Source organism: Daphnia pulicaria, chromosome 1, assembly GCF_021234035.1.
Source record: "Daphnia pulicaria isolate SC F1-1A chromosome 1, SC_F0-13Bv2, whole genome shotgun sequence".
Taxonomy (NCBI): domain Eukaryota; kingdom Metazoa; phylum Arthropoda; class Branchiopoda; order Diplostraca; family Daphniidae; genus Daphnia; species Daphnia pulicaria.
In genome coordinates this window covers 28,593,822-28,612,411 of record NC_060913.1, presented here as the reverse complement: position 1 = coordinate 28,612,411, position 18,590 = coordinate 28,593,822, and the positions used below count along the sequence as shown (strand labels likewise).

Here is an 18,590-nt window from a genome sequence, read left to right as displayed (position 1 = left end):
AATGACTAGGAATTCATTAAAACTGGTTATTTAACACTTATAACGACTCACAAGATTCCTTCGGTAATGTCCTTCGGGAATTTTTTTAAACGTTAAAAAGACAGAAAATCAAGGTTAAATAGTAGAAAGTAAATAGTATACATACTACTATGTTTGGAAAATTCTGTTTCCCTTTATTCTCTTAAGTGATTTGATTCTTTTTAACTAATTGACTAATAATCTGTCAATATTATGAGTGGTGCGACTTAGGTGTGGCGGATGCTTTCCCCCGCCACCCCACGTCGCACTTCACGTTTAGATTAAGTTAAAGTAACACTTATTACTATAGTAACAATACAATTATATCATGCGGTCACATGTTGAATTACATGAGTCTTGGCTGATAGATAGCGAGCTACCATGATACCCATTTTTTCCCTTCCAATAATATAGCAATGATGGTTTAATGGTCATCAACCGAGGCTGCTATTCGCATGGTCCGCGGTTCGAATCTCGATCAAGTCGGAAAAGAAAGCTAAGTTTGTAATTTTTGAAAAATTCCTCTTAATAAGCTTTGGGAGGTAAATGGAAGTGGAAGATCTGTGGTAACTCTTCACGACCGCAAGAAGATCTTGATGACCGAGGAGAGGACAGAAGAAGAAGGGAGAGATGACCCAGAGCTTCAAAATGAGTACAATCTAACATTTTTAAAATGTTCCTCAACTTCTTGGTTGATGACTAACTGTTAAAAAAAAGGAGGCATAGAAATTTTACTTGGACAAAAAAATTTATTAAAATCAAGATAAAAAACAGTAAACAAAAAGAGATAATAATAAAAAAAAGAGTGAAAAAGGTAATAGTGGGAAAATAAAAAGTAAAAAGAAGAATAAAGACGAAAATGAACAAGAATATAAAAACCAAATCAAATCAAATAAGACATACTCTCCACTCCCATAGCAGAAAACTTGTCTTGCTAGGGAAGATCAAAACATTTTTTTTCTTTTTGTTTACACTGCTGAGCACTCAGCCCCTACTAACACGGCCCATCCACTTTATGTAAGATGTAGGTAAATATGGGATGAATAGATCCAGGTCGCAATTGGGGGGCGGTAGTATAGCGTAGGTATAAATTTATTCGGATCTAGGATGGGATAAAATAAAGAATATGTATCGTAGATCCACCAGCGTATATTCATTAATTGCGAGCCCGAAGGGCGAAGCTAATAATCGCATACGCAGAAAAAAAAGCCATGTCACTTTGTCTGTCTGTCTGTATGTATGTATGTCCCGCTCCATAACTCGGGTGTTTCACGACAGATTTCGGACTTTTTGGTCTTAAAAATTAGACAAAAAATATGCGGTGCGACCAGAACAAAAATAATTCCATTTACTTAATTAGTTCTCCTGTAATTAATGAAAAAGTGTTAAAATAATTGCTTAACGACTGGTGACATCTTGAGGTGGCGACTACAACTTTTTCACTTAATGACTGGTGACATCTTGCGGTGGCGACTACAACTTTTTCACCTTAGGTTTAAATTCCACTTTCCATTCTTAACGTGCTTGCCATTTACTTAACGTGTTAAGTTTAAAATAACGTGTTAAGTTTAAAATTAATTCTTTCTTGTCGAATATTTTTTATTTAAATATATTCGTTATGGATGGTTAAACATGATTAAAAACCACCAGATGTCCATAGCATCGCCGTGATGACGCAATGATTGGTGTCCCAACTCCCAACCATGACGCAACAACCAGATTTGCATTTATGTTTTGTAGTTATTTGACTAAATGATGGTTATTTTTAAATTCAATTATTGAACTTTATGTGTAAAAATAGGAACATTTGAGTTGAGCAAACTTAACGAAAATAACTTGCAAGGATATTGAACTGTGACAGAAAAATCCCACAGGATTGCAATTGCGAAAGAAAGTGTTGATACGAGGTTATATAAGGGTGATTCGACTCGAGGTGATTTTAAAGGGTGCCAAACACACACCGTTTCTGTCAGACTGTTTTTACCACACAAAAATACCGTTTCTGCCTGATTGTTTTTTACCACACAAAAAAACAAGAAATCACATTGCTCCATCACTTTGATGATTTCTATTCCCAGAATTTCGATTGTTTTTACCATACAAAAAAAAACAAGGAAGAATTGATTTTAAAGGGTGCCAAACACACACCGTTTCTGTCAGACTGTTTTTACCACCCAAAAATACTGTTTCTGCCTGATTGTTTCTTTAACACACCAAAAGCAAGAGTCAAATCTATTCCCAGATTATCGAACGTCAAAATGTCTTCTAAAAGAAAACGAAAGGATGAACTTGCAGCTAGGAAAGCCAAACGTAGAGCAACGGAATCTGAAGTACAGCGGTTTGCTCGACTTGAAGCAAATGCTGTTAGGAATGCTGCAGCACGATTAGCCGAGTCTGAAGTACAGCGGTGTGCTCGACTTGAAATAAATGCTGTCAGGACAGCTGCAGCACGATCAGCCGAGTCTGAAGTACAGCTGTGTGCTCGACTTGAAGCAAATGCTGTCAGGAATGCTTCAGCACGATCAGCCGAGTCTGAAGTACAGCTTTGTGCTCGACTTGAAGCAAATGCTGTCAGAAATGCTGCAACACGATCAGCCGAGTCTGAACAACAGACCGTCAATCGCCGTGCTATAGATGCTCTGAGACATGCATCCGACAGAGAAGCCCAATCGGAAATTCAAGCTTCCGCTAGACGTGCTGCTGATGCGACAAGGCATACATTCGCTAGAGAAGCCGAGTGTCCTCAACAAACTGCTGCTAGACTTGCTGCTTCCGCTGCTCGATTTGCCGCCACTATATCCAATGAAACCCAAGATGAAGCTACTGATAGGCGACAAAGTAATGCAAGTGTTCAGCGACAAACCGGTTTGTTTTCCGGCCACCACTGTGAATCATCCTTCAATTACGTCAACGTTTCTTTGGACCTGACTGTTAACGAAGTCTACAGAAATCCAACGACTGGTGAGTTGGAAACTCGACCAACTCTGCTTACCTACTTTGCCAAACGTCATATCTACATTGAACAAAACACCTACCCCAATTGGAATCTTGATCAACCCAATTTTATCGAGTTTTGTCGTCACTTCACTGTCGTCAAAGGGAATCTTAGAAATAACCCCAATCCGGACTTGACAATTGTTTTGACATTCCCGGTGCATCGAAATTCTCCTACGTCAGCTACCTATCATCTGTTCTGCCGATATTCGCTCATCAAGTTTTTCCCATGGACGGAATCATCTATTCCAATGCTTTTGGATGACAACCTTGTCGTACGCCAATGGCAAGACTTTCGATTGACTGCAGCTCAGGAACTGCGTCAATATTTCAACTTAGACGAAGAATTACAAAGTCGATTAGATCAAGCAGCTGATGACCTCCAGGAAGAAGACAACATTGAAAACGACAACTTTAATCAACTTGAATGGCAGCAAGCGGTCGGTATGCGACCTGCTGGCGAACAAGATGTTCGTTCTGATCTACCTGTTATTGACCGTTCTTTCCCTTGGCTGACTAGTCTTCAGCTTCATTACACTCCACATGAATTGGCCTGTGGAAGCGCTTGGGTGGTTAATCATCTCACTGTTAAAACGGTTACTAACCCAGGTAGCACACAGACTCTGTTTCAGGTCTGTTACAGATCTGTTTTTGAGAGTCTGTAAATTTTTTGGAGTGGCCCACTTTTACAGACTGTCATACAGGTCTGCGACAGATCTGTAAAATGGGATCACGATTTACAGACCAAAAACAGATTTTCAAGAAAAAAAATATTTGCCTCCCTCTGGAATCGAACCATCAACCTTTGAGTTCACAAGCCAGTACGCTAACCATTATATCATAACTCGATATTAATTTCTAGATATATTTCATAATAATCTATATTTCACAGTTGTACACTTGTTCATTCAAGAAACAGTCTGACATGTCTCTCTCACGAAACTGATAGCTACATATGACTACCACTGGTCTCTTCCGATAGTAACAAGACCAAGATTGGCCCCACACCAATTACAAGTCTTTATTATACCTATTTATGTATAATAATACTTCTCCGTCCGGTGGATAAACAACTATTGTTGTTGTTCGAGTAGGCCTACTGAACTAAACTCACAGCCATTAGCTGCATTGACTATTAGAGTGTAACTTCTTACTGCATGGTATTGCAGTGATATTACACATATAAGAAACGTTTAATTCAGTTTTCCATTGGGATCCAAACATGTACCATACTTGGGATACAGACACAGATACGATGATTACTGACTTATAGGTGTTACAAGGGAAATAAAGACTCGTACATACCTGGGGCACAAACACAGAACAGATAATCACTGAACTAAGTTTTACATAGAAAATACAGACCTGTACCATACCTCGGGTACAAACACAGAACAGATAATCATTGAACTCAGTTTTACATAGAAAATACAGACCTGTACCATACCTGGGGTACAGACTCAGAACAGATGATTACTGACTTATGTCTTACAAGGGAAATACAGACCCGTACCAGACCTGGAGTACAGACACAGAACAGAAACATATTGTACTCGGTAATACAGAGTAAAAACATGCATGTGACATACCTGTAATACAGAAGAAAAACAGAATGTCTTTCTACAGAGTAAAAACAGACAAGTGACAAACATGGGAAACAGAGCTAAATCATGCTAATAATCGCATACGCAGAAAAAAAAAAGCCATGTCACTTTGTCTGTATGTATGTATGTATGTATGTATGTATGTAACGCTCCATAGCTCGGGCTTTTTACGACACATTTCAGACTTTTTGGTCTTAAAAATTAGACAAAAAATATGCGGTGCGACCAGAACAAAAATAATTTCATTTACTTAATTAGTTCTTCTGTAATTAATGAAAAACTGTTAAAATAATTGCTTAACGACTAGTGACATCTGGCGGTGGCGACTACAACTTTTCACCTTAGGTTTAAATTTCACTTTCCACTACATATGTAAGTGTCATTTATTTAAAGTGTTAAGTTAAAAATTCATCCTTCTCGTCGAATAATTTTTATTGAATGCTAATAATCGCATACGCAGAAAAAAAAAAGCCATGTCACTTTGTATGTATGTATGTATGTATGTATGTATGTATGTATGACAAAGTGACATGGCTTTTTTTTTTCTGCGTATGCGATTATTAGCTTCGCCCTTCGGGCTCGCAATTAGTTCTCCTGTAATTAATGAAAAACTAAAATAATTGCTTCACGACTAGTGACATCTGGCGGTTGCGACTACAACTTTGTGGGTGCGGGTGTCCCAACTCCCAACCATGACGCAACAACCAGATTTGCATTTATGTTTTGTAGTTATTTGACTAAATGATGGTTATTTTTAAATTCAATTATTGAACTTTATGTGTAAAAATAGGAACATTTGAGTTGAGCAAACTTAACGAAAATAACTTGCAAGGATATTGAACTGTGACAGAAAAATCCCACAGGATTGCAATTGCGAAAGAAAGTGTTGATACGAGGTTATATAAGGGTGATTCGACTCGAGGTGATTTTAAAGGGTGCCAAACACACACCGTTTCTGTCAGACTGTTTTTACCACACAAAAATACCGTTTCTGCCTGATTGTTTTTTACCACACAAAAAAACAAGAAATCACATTGCTCCATCACTTTGATGATTTCTATTCCCAGAATTTCGATTGTTTTTACCATACAAAAAAAAACAAGGAAGAATTGATTTTAAAGGGTGCCAAACACACACCGTTTCTGTCAGACTGTTTTTACCACCCAAAAATACTGTTTCTGCCTGATTGTTTCTTTAACACACCAAAAGCAAGAGTCAAATCTATTCCCAGATTATCGAACGTCAAAATGTCTTCTAAAAGAAAACGAAAGGATGAACTTGCAGCTAGGAAAGCCAAACGTAGAGCAACGGAATCTGAAGTACAGCGGTTTGCTCGACTTGAAGCAAATGCTGTTAGGAATGCTGCAGCACGATTAGCCGAGTCTGAAGTACAGCGGTGTGCTCGACTTGAAATAAATGCTGTCAGGACAGCTGCAGCACGATCAGCCGAGTCTGAAGTACAGCTGTGTGCTCGACTTGAAGCAAATGCTGTCAGGAATGCTTCAGCACGATCAGCCGAGTCTGAAGTACAGCTTTGTGCTCGACTTGAAGCAAATGCTGTCAGAAATGCTGCAACACGATCAGCCGAGTCTGAACAACAGACCGTCAATCGCCGTGCTATAGATGCTCTGAGACATGCATCCGACAGAGAAGCCCAATCGGAAATTCAAGCTTCCGCTAGACGTGCTGCTGATGCGACAAGGCATACATTCGCTAGAGAAGCCGAGTGTCCTCAACAAACTGCTGCTAGACTTGCTGCTTCCGCTGCTCGATTTGCCGCCACTATATCCAATGAAACCCAAGATGAAGCTACTGATAGGCGACAAAGTAATGCAAGTGTTCAGCGACAAACCGGTTTGTTTTCCGGCCACCACTGTGAATCATCCTTCAATTACGTCAACGTTTCTTTGGACCTGACTGTTAACGAAGTCTACAGAAATCCAACGACTGGTGAGTTGGAAACTCGACCAACTCTGCTTACCTACTTTGCCAAACGTCATATCTACATTGAACAAAACACCTACCCCAATTGGAATCTTGATCAACCCAATTTTATCGAGTTTTGTCGTCACTTCACTGTCGTCAAAGGGAATCTTAGAAATAACCCCAATCCGGACTTGACAATTGTTTTGACATTCCCGGTGCATCGAAATTCTCCTACGTCAGCTACCTATCATCTGTTCTGCCGATATTCGCTCATCAAGTTTTTCCCATGGACGGAATCATCTATTCCAATGCTTTTGGATGACAACCTTGTCGTACGCCAATGGCAAGACTTTCGATTGACTGCAGCTCAGGAACTGCGTCAATATTTCAACTTAGACGAAGAATTACAAAGTCGATTAGATCAAGCAGCTGATGACCTCCAGGAAGAAGACAACATTGAAAACGACAACTTTAATCAACTTGAATGGCAGCAAGCGGTCGGTATGCGACCTGCTGGCGAACAAGATGTTCGTTCTGATCTACCTGTTATTGACCGTTCTTTCCCTTGGCTGACTAGTCTTCAGCTTCATTACACTCCACATGAATTGGCCTGTGGAAGCGCTTGGGTGGTTAATCATCTCACTGTTAAAACGGTTACTAACCCAGGTAGCACACAGACTCTGTTTCAGGTCTGTTACAGATCTGTTTTTGAGAGTCTGTAAATTTTTTGGAGTGGCCCACTTTTACAGACTGTCATACAGGTCTGCGACAGATCTGTAAAATGGGATCACGATTTACAGACCAAAAACAGATGAAGAGATCAACGAGAGAGTAGACGATTTGATCGTCGAAAGAGTAACAGTGCTTTCACTTTTAGGGTTTTTACATGTTTTAGGGTTTTGTGACTCATTTATGTAAAATATGGTTTAAAAAATTTTTAAGCGTTTTCCATTAAATCCATTTAGAAAAAATTCCGCTTCAACGCTCCTAATGGTGACAGTTTGTATTTTGCTATGCATATGCCAACCACTAGATTCCGCAGTTAAGTATTTCATAATTCGTCTGACTCTGGCACTCTGCTCATCTCCATTAGTCCATTGAATCATTGACAACTTGCAATATTAAGTTTTTTTTATTTCAATTGCTTCTCTGCTGGCGACGGATTGAGAAACAAACAATTAAGAAATTAGAATTGATTGTTTACTGTTGGCTTTTTTTATTTAAAAAAATTAAAATATAATTCTTCGTTTTTTTAATGGTATTGTTTTTTTTGTGTTTTTGCATTTTAAAAAACAAGGTTTTAGAATAAGTTTTCTGGCAACGTCCTGGAGTATCCCAGAAAAAAGTAAAAGCACTGGAGGGTAGACGATACAATCATCGAGAGAACAGGAAGCGCGATCGTTGGCGTGAGAGAATGGTGACGCGATCGTAACGGGAATGGACGATGCGAACTTCATGGGATCGGGCGATGCGATCGTGTAGGAATCGTTGGTGCGGTCTTTGGGTGTGGACAAGGCGATGGTCGAGGAAGGGCAATACGATTCCCGAGAGAGAGTGAGACGCAACCGCCGAGTACGTACGTACCTCTCTCGGACAAGAAGAGCCCCCCCCCCGGCCACCCAGCAGAAGCAGATTCGCTGCTTCAAAGATTGCCATGGTTTACTCAATTTCTATCCTGTAACTTTGTATGATTTGGTAATTTTTAATCTTTGTCTGTTTTGCTTTGTCTGATTGTCTCCTCCTCGTTTGTCCCTCTTTTAAGATAGAAAAGCAAGCTTATCAGCTCGCCGCGAAGGGATAGTCATAAGCCAGTTGAAAACTGTCTTAAATGAAAAATTCAGGGCCTATTGTTAAGTCGGACTATTTGCGAAATGCCTTCCTAATTTTTCCTAATTTTTCTATAAATTCAATGTTTTTTTCTATGAATTTTTGTGAAAAAAAATTCTGTCACGAAATTTTGATTTGTCTGAGTAATGGTTAACAATGGGCATGGGTCAAAACAATATTTTTATTCTAAAAAAGTAAATCTATAATGAGACCTGAACCATGGCCCTCTCTATTATCATGCCAGCCCTATAACCAAAAATCTATTTTTCGTCTTATTCGATCCTTTATCAAATGAAAGTGATTTTTGTGCGACAGTGTCGTGTTTTTTATTGAAAAATTTAAAACATATTTTTTGTCTAATTTTTAAGACCAAAAAGTCCGAAATCTGTCGTAAAACGCCCAAGCTATGGAGCGGGACATACACACATACATATAGACAAAGTGACATGGTTGAGCGTCAGTTGAACCTAGACTACACATACTCTAACCCAATCACGCCGATGTTCACGATAAACGATGTTAGTGGGAGGCGGACTTGAACCAGTCATCTTCGCCACACGAATCTAAAGTCATAGCACTACAACGACAACTGATTCGGTTGACCAATCTTTTTGCAAGAGAAAAATGGTTTTCCGCGATATATATTTGCAGGATAGAGGGTTTTTCGGCATAGCCTACGGCGGTAAATTTGCACGACAGAGGTGCACTTTTAGGAAGCCAGTAAGCGTATCAACACTTTTTTCGCAACTGCAATCCTCTGAGATTTTTCTGTCACAGTTCAATATCCTTGCAAGTTATTTTCGTTTAGTTTGCTCAACTCAAATGTTCCTATTTTTACACATAAAGTTCAATAATTGAATTAAAAAAATAACCATCGTTTATTCAAATAACTACAAAACATAAATGCAAATCTGGTTGTTGCGTCATGGTTGGGACACCAATGATTGCGTCATCACGGCGATGCTATGGATATCTGGTTGTTTTTAATCATGTTTAACCATCCATAACGAATATATTTCAATAAAAAATATTCGACAAGAAAGAATTAATTTTAAACTTAACACGTTAAGTAAATGACAAGCACGTTAAGAATGGAAAGTGGAATTTAAACCTAATGTGAAAAAGTTGTAGTCACCACCGCAAGATGTCACCAGTCATTCAGTGAAAAAGTTGTAGTCGCCACCGCAAGATGTCACCAGTCGTTAAACAATTATTTTAGCAGTTTTTCATTAATTACGGGAGAACTAATTAAGTAAATGAAATTATTTTTGTTCTGGTCGCGCCGCATATTTTTTGTCTATTTTTTAAGACCAAAAAGTCCGAAATCTGTCGTAAAACGCCCGAGCTATGGAGCGGGACATACATACATACATACAGACAAAGTGACATGGCTTTTTTTTTTCTGCGTATGCGATTATTAGCTTCGCCCTTCGGGCTCGCAATAATTTCACTCCATTAAAATTTAAAAAATAAGTGAAATCAACTTTACATTCGAGAGTTCTGAATTGTTATGTTTTAAATAAATGCTGCTATTGATTATACATAACTAATTATCAAGAGAAAAATCTAATTTTTCAATCAATTTGTGGAATTTAATTAGCCAATATTTGGTTTCTTTGGAGCAACGGTTGAATTTTTTGGTTATTGTTGCCTCAACTGACGGGAAAACCGTCGCCACATTTCATCAACGGTTACAAATTTTTAAACGGTTACAAATTTCATTCAACAAGTCTGTGAAGAAAAGTGTGAATTGTGAATAAGTCCGACTAAACAATAGGCCCTGAATTTGTTATTTAAGACAGTTTTCAACTGGCTTACGACTATCCCTTCGCGGCGAGCTGATAAGCTTGCTTTTCTATCTCTTCAAAAGGGGACATTCGTTTAGAAGTTATAACCGATATTCTAGGCCCTAATTTTGCATATTTTCCAAGTGTTTTGCATTAGTGAGTAACACACCCGCTTGGTGGTGATTAGCACAGCCGCTATCCGCTAGAAGGGGCTGCACTCCAAGCGGGTGTGTTACTCACTAATGCAAAACACTTGGAAAATATGCAAAATTAGGGCCTAGAATATCGGTTATAACTTCTAAACGAATGTCCCCTTTTGAATAAATATAAATGAATAAGATAGAATGACTCTTTAGCTATAAAATTAACCCAAGGGGGGATTTCTATGTGCTAAGATGTCATGTAAATACTGTTTTTAAAAAAACCCATTTTCCCATAAGCGGCTGTGTTAAATACGGAAACACTTTTTCGCGGGGAAAAAAAATTGGGTTTTACGTTTAATTTTTTTTTAAATACTAAATATCGTTATAACTGCACAAAAAGTTGGGTACTTATAGAATGAAAGATTTTCTAAAATTTAATATTTTTTTAAATGGTTTATTTCAACAAAAAAGGATATTTACACGGGAAATAAAATTTCAAATCACGATTTATACATGTTCTACACGATAGTTTTAACTAGTATTTTAAAAATAACTACATTTTTATAGTACACACAGTGCTCACGAACAAAAATTCAGGTAATAATTTGTTTGGGGTCAAATCGCCAATTTGACTATACTAAAGACCGCCTAAAAGCTCAAACAAAGGCGATCGCTCGCGGGCAAGGGATCCACGGGCAAGGGGAAACGGCACGGGCAAGGGAATTTGCATAACGGGCCTTTTACACTAGCCCAACTAAAGACCGGCCCTGGACGGGCATAAAGTTACTAGTCCCTTGTCTATAAAACGGAATGGGGGAAAAGGGGGAGGAGTTTGTTTGTGTATCTGTCTGTGTGTTTGTCAGTCCGTGTGAGCGCACGCTGTGATTGGCTGACGGGCGACTACCTGCGAAAAGGGTCAAAAACACCCGGGGCTACGACTGACCTCGCTCGGCGACTTGAACAAAAGACCGCCTAAAAGCTCAAACAAAGGCGATCGCTCGCGGGCAAGGGATCCACGGGCAAGGGGGAACGGCACGGGCAAGGGAATTTGCATAACGGGCTAATTTACACTAGCCCAACTAAAGACCGGCCCCGGACGGGCATAAAGTTACTAGTCCATATATAATAAAAGAACAAGCTTTTTTGGGAGGAGCTTATTCATGTCCCAATGAGAGCACGCTGTGATTGGTCAGTCCAGTCGCCCATCAAGAGGGGTGAAAACCGCCGCAGGTTTTCACCCTCCTTGCTGATTGTCAAAGAGGAGAGTGACTGCAAAGGGGAAAGGGGGGAAAGACAATGGGGTAAATTTCCGCGCCGTTGCAAAAAGAAGGGTGGGTACTGGCTCACACTCACAACGCAGTACGGGCATCGATTTCTACGCGGCAAATATCGATTACGTCAAATAGCACCAAATTCAAATCGGCATTTCTGTTCGAAAAATTATGTTTTTCGCCCCGATCCCCCCGTAGATTTCCTCTCAGATCAAGTCACGTCTTATTTAAAGTTTAGCAATTAATGCAATTTTTTTTCACGCGAAAATGTACTTATTGGCGGGTAGAATAACGAATAGGAACCCACGGGCAGAATAACTATGGACGAGTTATCCCAGGAAAGATTCGAAATTTAATAATATAGGTAGAAAATGACAATCTGTTGACTTGGCACGGGCAGATTGTTCTACGAGAAAAATTGGCGGTCAGATGATAAACGGACATATCTTTCTTATAAAAAGATTACTTTTAAATATACATTTAATCGAATTTAATTAAAAAATCAATTGAATTCCAATCGCCCAATCGGCAGGCAGAAAACGAATAATTATCGAAATTACAACAATAGAAGAGCCTGTCACTACGCAAGAAAAAAAAATTGTTTTGTCTGGGAAGCCTGGGCAGATTTTCTACTATAACATTGGCACGGGCAGATGGGCAACTTCCCATGAGAATTTAACAGTAAATGATCAAAACTTATTTTTTACCCATTTTGCTTAACAACCTGGGAAATAATCATAGGAAATTAATTACTCGCAATAATATTACATTTGTTAAATAACACGAATTGCTATCACCAGGCAGCTACCTATGAAGAAATACCTATGAAGAAACGGACGTTGCCAAACAAGATTACATTTGGTTACGTCTGGCGCTGTTTACGTGCAACTCCTTGCTTTAAAAAAAAGTAGAAAATGATTCCGACTTTAAGCTAGACCTAAGTTCCCCGGTCTCGACCGGGCTCAAGTTACTAGTCTAATTTTAAAAAATTAAGAAAAATATTCAGTGAATTGCAATGAATTTTGCTTCTTTCCACGTATCTATAGGAAATAACATAAATATAAAAAATTTTTGGTCGGCCAAAAATTGCATATATAAATTGCATATAAAAATATTTACCAAAAATTTTTGGTCGGAATGTAAATTTAATTATTAAATTAATTATTTCAATTCAACCTGCTGGTAAGACGCGAGGTTGCCAAATTGAAATGTGCTTCTTCGCCTACACCTGCTGAAGCTTTTTCTTTGGGTGTTGGCTTTGGCAGTTTGTTGTTTGGTTTACCTGGTTTACCTGTTGGGCAACTTGCAGTTGTCACTATGAATTTTTAAAGTAACGCTTTACTTTTTATTTCGTTTTTGAACTTCTCTGGTTAAAGGTAAGTAATTTAATCTCATTGAATTCAACGCCATCGTTTTAATTCATAATTTTTTTTCAAATAGTGATAGCTGCAATGAATCCTGTCACGTTGTTACTCTTCACATTCCTTGTTTGGGAATCAAATGCACAACTTTTAACGTCGCCCAACAGTTTATTTGGACAAACTAATGTCAAAAGTGAAACATATGATCCTGATGCAATTTGTCCAAAATCTTGGGTGCACTATGCCACGTCATGTTACAAATTCATTCGAAGCCCAATCAAAACTAGAGATGAAGCTAGGCAGTACTACTTAAGTAAAGCGGAGAACTAATTTTCTAATTTCTAATTTTTTGGAGTGGCCCACTTTTACAGACTGTCATACAGGTCTGCGACAGATCTGTAAAATGGGATCACGATTTACAGACCAAAAACAGATTTTCAAGAAAAAAAATATTTGCCTCCCTCTGGAATCGAACCATCAACCTTTGAGTTCACAAGCCAGTACGCTAACCATTATATCATAACTCGATATTAATTTCTAGATATATTTCATAATAATCTATATTTCACAGTTGTACACTTGTTCATTCAAGAAACAGTCTGACATGTCTCTCTCACGAAACTGATAGCTACATATGACTACCACTGGTCTCTTCCGATAGTAACAAGACCAAGATTGGCCCCACACCAATTACAAGTCTTTATTATACCTATTTATGTATAATAATACTTCTCCGTCCGGTGGATAAACAACTATTGTTGTTGTTCGAGTAGGCCTACTGAACTAAACTCACAGCCATTAGCTGCATTGACTATTAGAGTGTAACTTCTTACTGCATGGTATTGCAGTGATATTACACATATAAGAAACGTTTAATTCAGTTTTCCATTGGGATCCAAACATGTACCATACTTGGGATACAGACACAGATACGATGATTACTGACTTATAGGTGTTACAAGGGAAATAAAGACTCGTACATACCTGGGGCACAAACACAGAACAGATAATCACTGAACTAAGTTTTACATAGAAAATACAGACCTGTACCATACCTCGGGTACAAACACAGAACAGATAATCATTGAACTCAGTTTTACATAGAAAATACAGACCTGTACCATACCTGGGGTACAGACTCAGAACAGATGATTACTGACTTATGTCTTACAAGGGAAATACAGACCCGTACCAGACCTGGAGTACAGACACAGAACAGAAACATATTGTACTCGGTAATACAGAGTAAAAACATGCATGTGACATACCTGTAATACAGAAGAAAAACAGAATGTCTTTCTACAGAGTAAAAACAGACAAGTGACAAACATGGGAAACAGAGCTAAATCATAAACAATTTTCTCAAGTAAAAAACAGATCTGTAACAGGTCTGTAGTACAGTTAAAAACCAGATTTATGTATTACAGAAATATAACAGATCTGTTTCAGATCTGTGAAACAAACTTTTACCAAATCCTGTAAAACAGAGTAATTCCAGACAAATTTCCTGTAAAACAGAGAAGTAACAAGCCTGATACGGACCTGTTTCACAAGTATGTGAAACAGATCGGTTACATGAGTCTGTAACAGCTCTGTGTGCTACCTGGGAAATTTTCGGGGTTGCCAACCACGAAAAAAACGGAACGCCCCCGAAATTTTCGTATGTAGCCTAAATTTTCGTGGTTATTGGCACGAAGTCCGCTGTTCTCAACAAAAACCCAAAATTTTGGTAGTTGTAAGCCCCAAAAATACATGGTTAAGACTGAACACAAAAAGTAAATCAACGGCAACGCTGAATTAGTGATCGTTCTTACTTCTTCCAGAAACAAAGTTCCGAGTTGTTCGTGTTCGAATGGCGGTTAATCTACGTTATGGTAGTAATACATTTTTGCAAGTCTACAAAAAGTGTGTTTGTTGAATTAATCAATTGTTCAATTAATAGGTCTTATGACATTCCCAGGTAGCATTGGATGTCATTGGGATGTCTATTTGATATTCCCATGTCATTTTGATGTTCCTGTCAATTAGTTGACATGAATTTGACATGAATTTGTTATAAATTATTTGACATCCCATGTATGATACGAAATGGATATGTATGTGACATTACATTTGTTAATGAAAAATTCTAATCTATTTTCTGATATTTTTTAATGTATTATTTACTGTACAAAAATTGACATCAATTTTTGTATATGCAAATCACGTGAATTTGACATTCAGTAATTTTACGTAAATTAAAAACATGCGAAAATAATGTGTAAAATTTGACATCATATTTAAAATATCATAACGACATGTTATTGATGTAACGTTTTCCGATACAATTTTTTGAAATAAAAAATTGACATGAAATTGATATATTAATATTGACATCATATTTCAAATAAGAAAATGACTTGCTATTGACATTCTTTTTTAAATATCATTTTTCGAATAAAAAATGGACACGTACTTTAAGTGTAAAATTCGATATCATTTTTAAAATATCATAACGACATGTTATTGATGTAACGTTTTCCGATACAAATTCTTGAAATGCAAAATTGACATGAAATTGATATATTAATATTGACATCATATTCCAAATAAGAAAATGACTTGCTATTGACATTCTTTTTTAAATATCATTTTTCGAATAAAAAATGGACACGTACTTTAAGTGTAAAATTCAATATCATTTTTAAAATATCATAACGACATGTTATTGATGTAACGTTTTCCGATACAAATTCTTGAAATGCAAAATTGACATGAAATTGATATATTAATATTGACATCATATTCCAAATACTTGCTATTGACATGCTTTTCGTTATATCATTTTTCGAATAAAAAATGGACACGTAATTTACAAATTTATGTTCACATCGTTTTTCTTTTACAATTTATGCTATGAAACGGACATTTAAATGATGTACTATTTTCTATATAATACATTTTCAAATAGAAAATGGACATCTTAATAAATAAATTAATGCTGTTTAACATCCTTTTTGAAATATGAAACGCACACATTAATCTTCCACTGCTTTTACCAATAACATATATTTTTTTAACTGCCCAAATAAAATTGAAAGGATAGATCACATGAAACTGACGTGCAGTGAACCAAAATTGTGTATTAATCAAAAGTATTTGCAAACTACTTGTCAAGTAGATCAATTTTCATTTATACATATCACATTTTCCAACTTGAAATATTTTCAAGCATGCATCCCTTTCCTTTTATTAAAATTATATCGATTTCTGAAAACGTAAGTATTCTATCGTATAATATTAAGTTTAAGTACTAGTTTTTTCGACCAACACGCCCGCTACCCTCTAACTCTTATTTTCTATACTAACAAAGACTATAAAACTTTCTAAGTTCTTACGTACAGGTTCAAATGTAATTCATAAATATATAACATTTAAATAAGTCAATTGGTCAAGTGGTTAGCGAGCTGAGCTCGGAAGTCAAAGGTTGAAGGTTCTATACAGGCCCATGTCGTATCTTTTATTAGTCTTCTATACAACCCCGAACGTTTCGTATTGCGATACGATACAAATTTTTCGGGTTTGGGAACCCCAGATCTGGTTTAGCGAGAATTTAGGGCGTTTATAGTTGTTAAGTTTTTTAACAGTGATATCTAATTCATGCATTTTTATTGATATCAATGTCATGCGGTTTAATTGACATCCATTTAAGGCAGTGTTTTGTATATCTTTGTTATAAACATAATTAGACGTGGTTTCAATGTCATACGGAGAAAAAATATTCAAACGTCATTTTCATGTGACAAAATTGATGTTATTTTTTCATGTCCAAACGAACTTCGTTGGCGCGACAACATTGATATCCAAACGATATTACTCTTTTCATTCTTTTTTTGTCTAAAAGTTGATGTCAAAAGTATTTCAACAGCACATCAAAACGACATGAAAATTGTTACCTGGGTTAGTCTTGCTAAACCATGTTGAAGAAAAAGATAAGAGAAATGATCTAGAGAAAATGTGTCAAGTCCTGCAGCATAAAAGCACTGAACCGACTTTGTCTCGTGTGTTTGAACTATTTTTTTCAGAAACTTAACGAATTATTGTTAAAGATAATTGACTAATGATAGTTTATTGTAATTTAGATGGTGAATCTGTACCTACAGTTGGATGACAGTGATGGGCAGCATGTCTCTAATCAAACTTTCCCCGTTAACACAAGACAGAGTTTGTATGACTCAATTCTGCTATGTACAAATTGCCATTGATGAGGAAGTAAGCCATCTACAGAACATTTATCGATAATTGACTAAGGATATTTTATTGTAATTTAGATGGTGAAACTCAACAATCGGATGACAGTGATGGGCAGCCTATCTAATCAAGCTTTCCCCATTGCTGTTAACACAGGACAGAGTTTGTACGACTCAATTCTGCTACATACAAATTGCCATTGATAAGAGAGTAAGCCATCTACAGAAAGGTTCCAACTCTATTGAAGAACAAACCTTCACCACACCCTGATTTGTTTTGTTGTGGATAGAATGTCCAAATTCAAGTTAGGACAAAAAAGACTAGTAAACAAACGTGAGTAGGCCTATGCTGTAATATATACAACACTGTACTTCATTTAATTTTTGAATTTCTTTCGATTCTCAGTAGGGTATTATAGAGAGGAGAGACTGGTGACGTCACGGAAATCTGCCAAAAGTTCGTGGAGAACTGGTTGGCTTATCTACCGTTGATCCTTAAATATGCAGTGAAGGCGAAGAAGACAATTGATGCTGTGAGTCGAAGACCAGCTTATTGCAAAGTGTTAAAGTGCTTAACTGTTAGTAACTAATTGTGTTTTTGTCATTCTACACTGTGGTTTCGAAGTTGTATTGAAATAAAACGTTATTAACTCGATTTTGAAACTATTTCATTTATTGTTTGCCAACTCTCGCTATATTCATATAATTAAGGGTACATACAGCTTTAATTTAGATCCTATAAATTGACGTTAAATTCTCCAAAAAATTGGTACCAACAACCACGAATTTTTCGTTGTGGTTTATTATACGACTTTTTCGTATTGAACAACCACGAATCTCCCACTATTAATTTTTGGGAGCTACAACCACGAAAAAGTCGTGAAATGTTTTAACAGTGCTAACCAACGGAAGAGATCTCGGCACTGATTCTACAGATTTACCCTTTGTCAGTCCCAGTCAACTGAATCGTTCTCAACGAATGTGGTTCGATATGGTTGTTGAGGCTCTGCAATCTCGGAAACAGTTGTTATTGATCGTCAATGGCACAGCTGGTACTGGCAAAACCTTCACTATTTCAGCAATTTCCAGTGCTGTCCCTAAAGCAATGCAATAACCAACCACCAGATGTCCATAGCATCGCCGCTATGCCGCAACCATGACGCAACAACCATCCACCAGACTCAGACAAGTCAAAATTTCGCGAAAAAAGTTTTTTTAAATAAAAATAGGCTCCGAATTTGTCATTTAAGACAGTTTTCAACTGGCTTACGACTATCCATTCGGCGAGCTGATAAGCTTGCTTTTCTATCTTATACTGATTGTACGTCAAAGTAATATACCCGGGGGTATGATTTTGTTGATATACCATTTGGTACATACACAGAATGTGCATCACAGTATAACCATATTAGGTACACAGTGGACGAAAA

The 18,590-nt window shown here is 37.2% G+C and overlaps 1 long non-coding RNA gene across 1 annotated transcript; it reads left to right on the top strand.

Annotated features, from left to right (window-relative positions):
• Positions 1-16,915: 16,915 nt before the first annotated feature.
• On the top strand, positions 16,916-17,726 carry LOC124338219. The gene is made up of 3 exons (XR_006917696.1): positions 16,916-17,182; positions 17,242-17,494; positions 17,570-17,726. It is a non-coding gene; the product is annotated as an uncharacterized LOC124338219 (long non-coding RNA).
• The last annotated feature ends 864 nt before the right edge of the window (positions 17,727-18,590 follow it).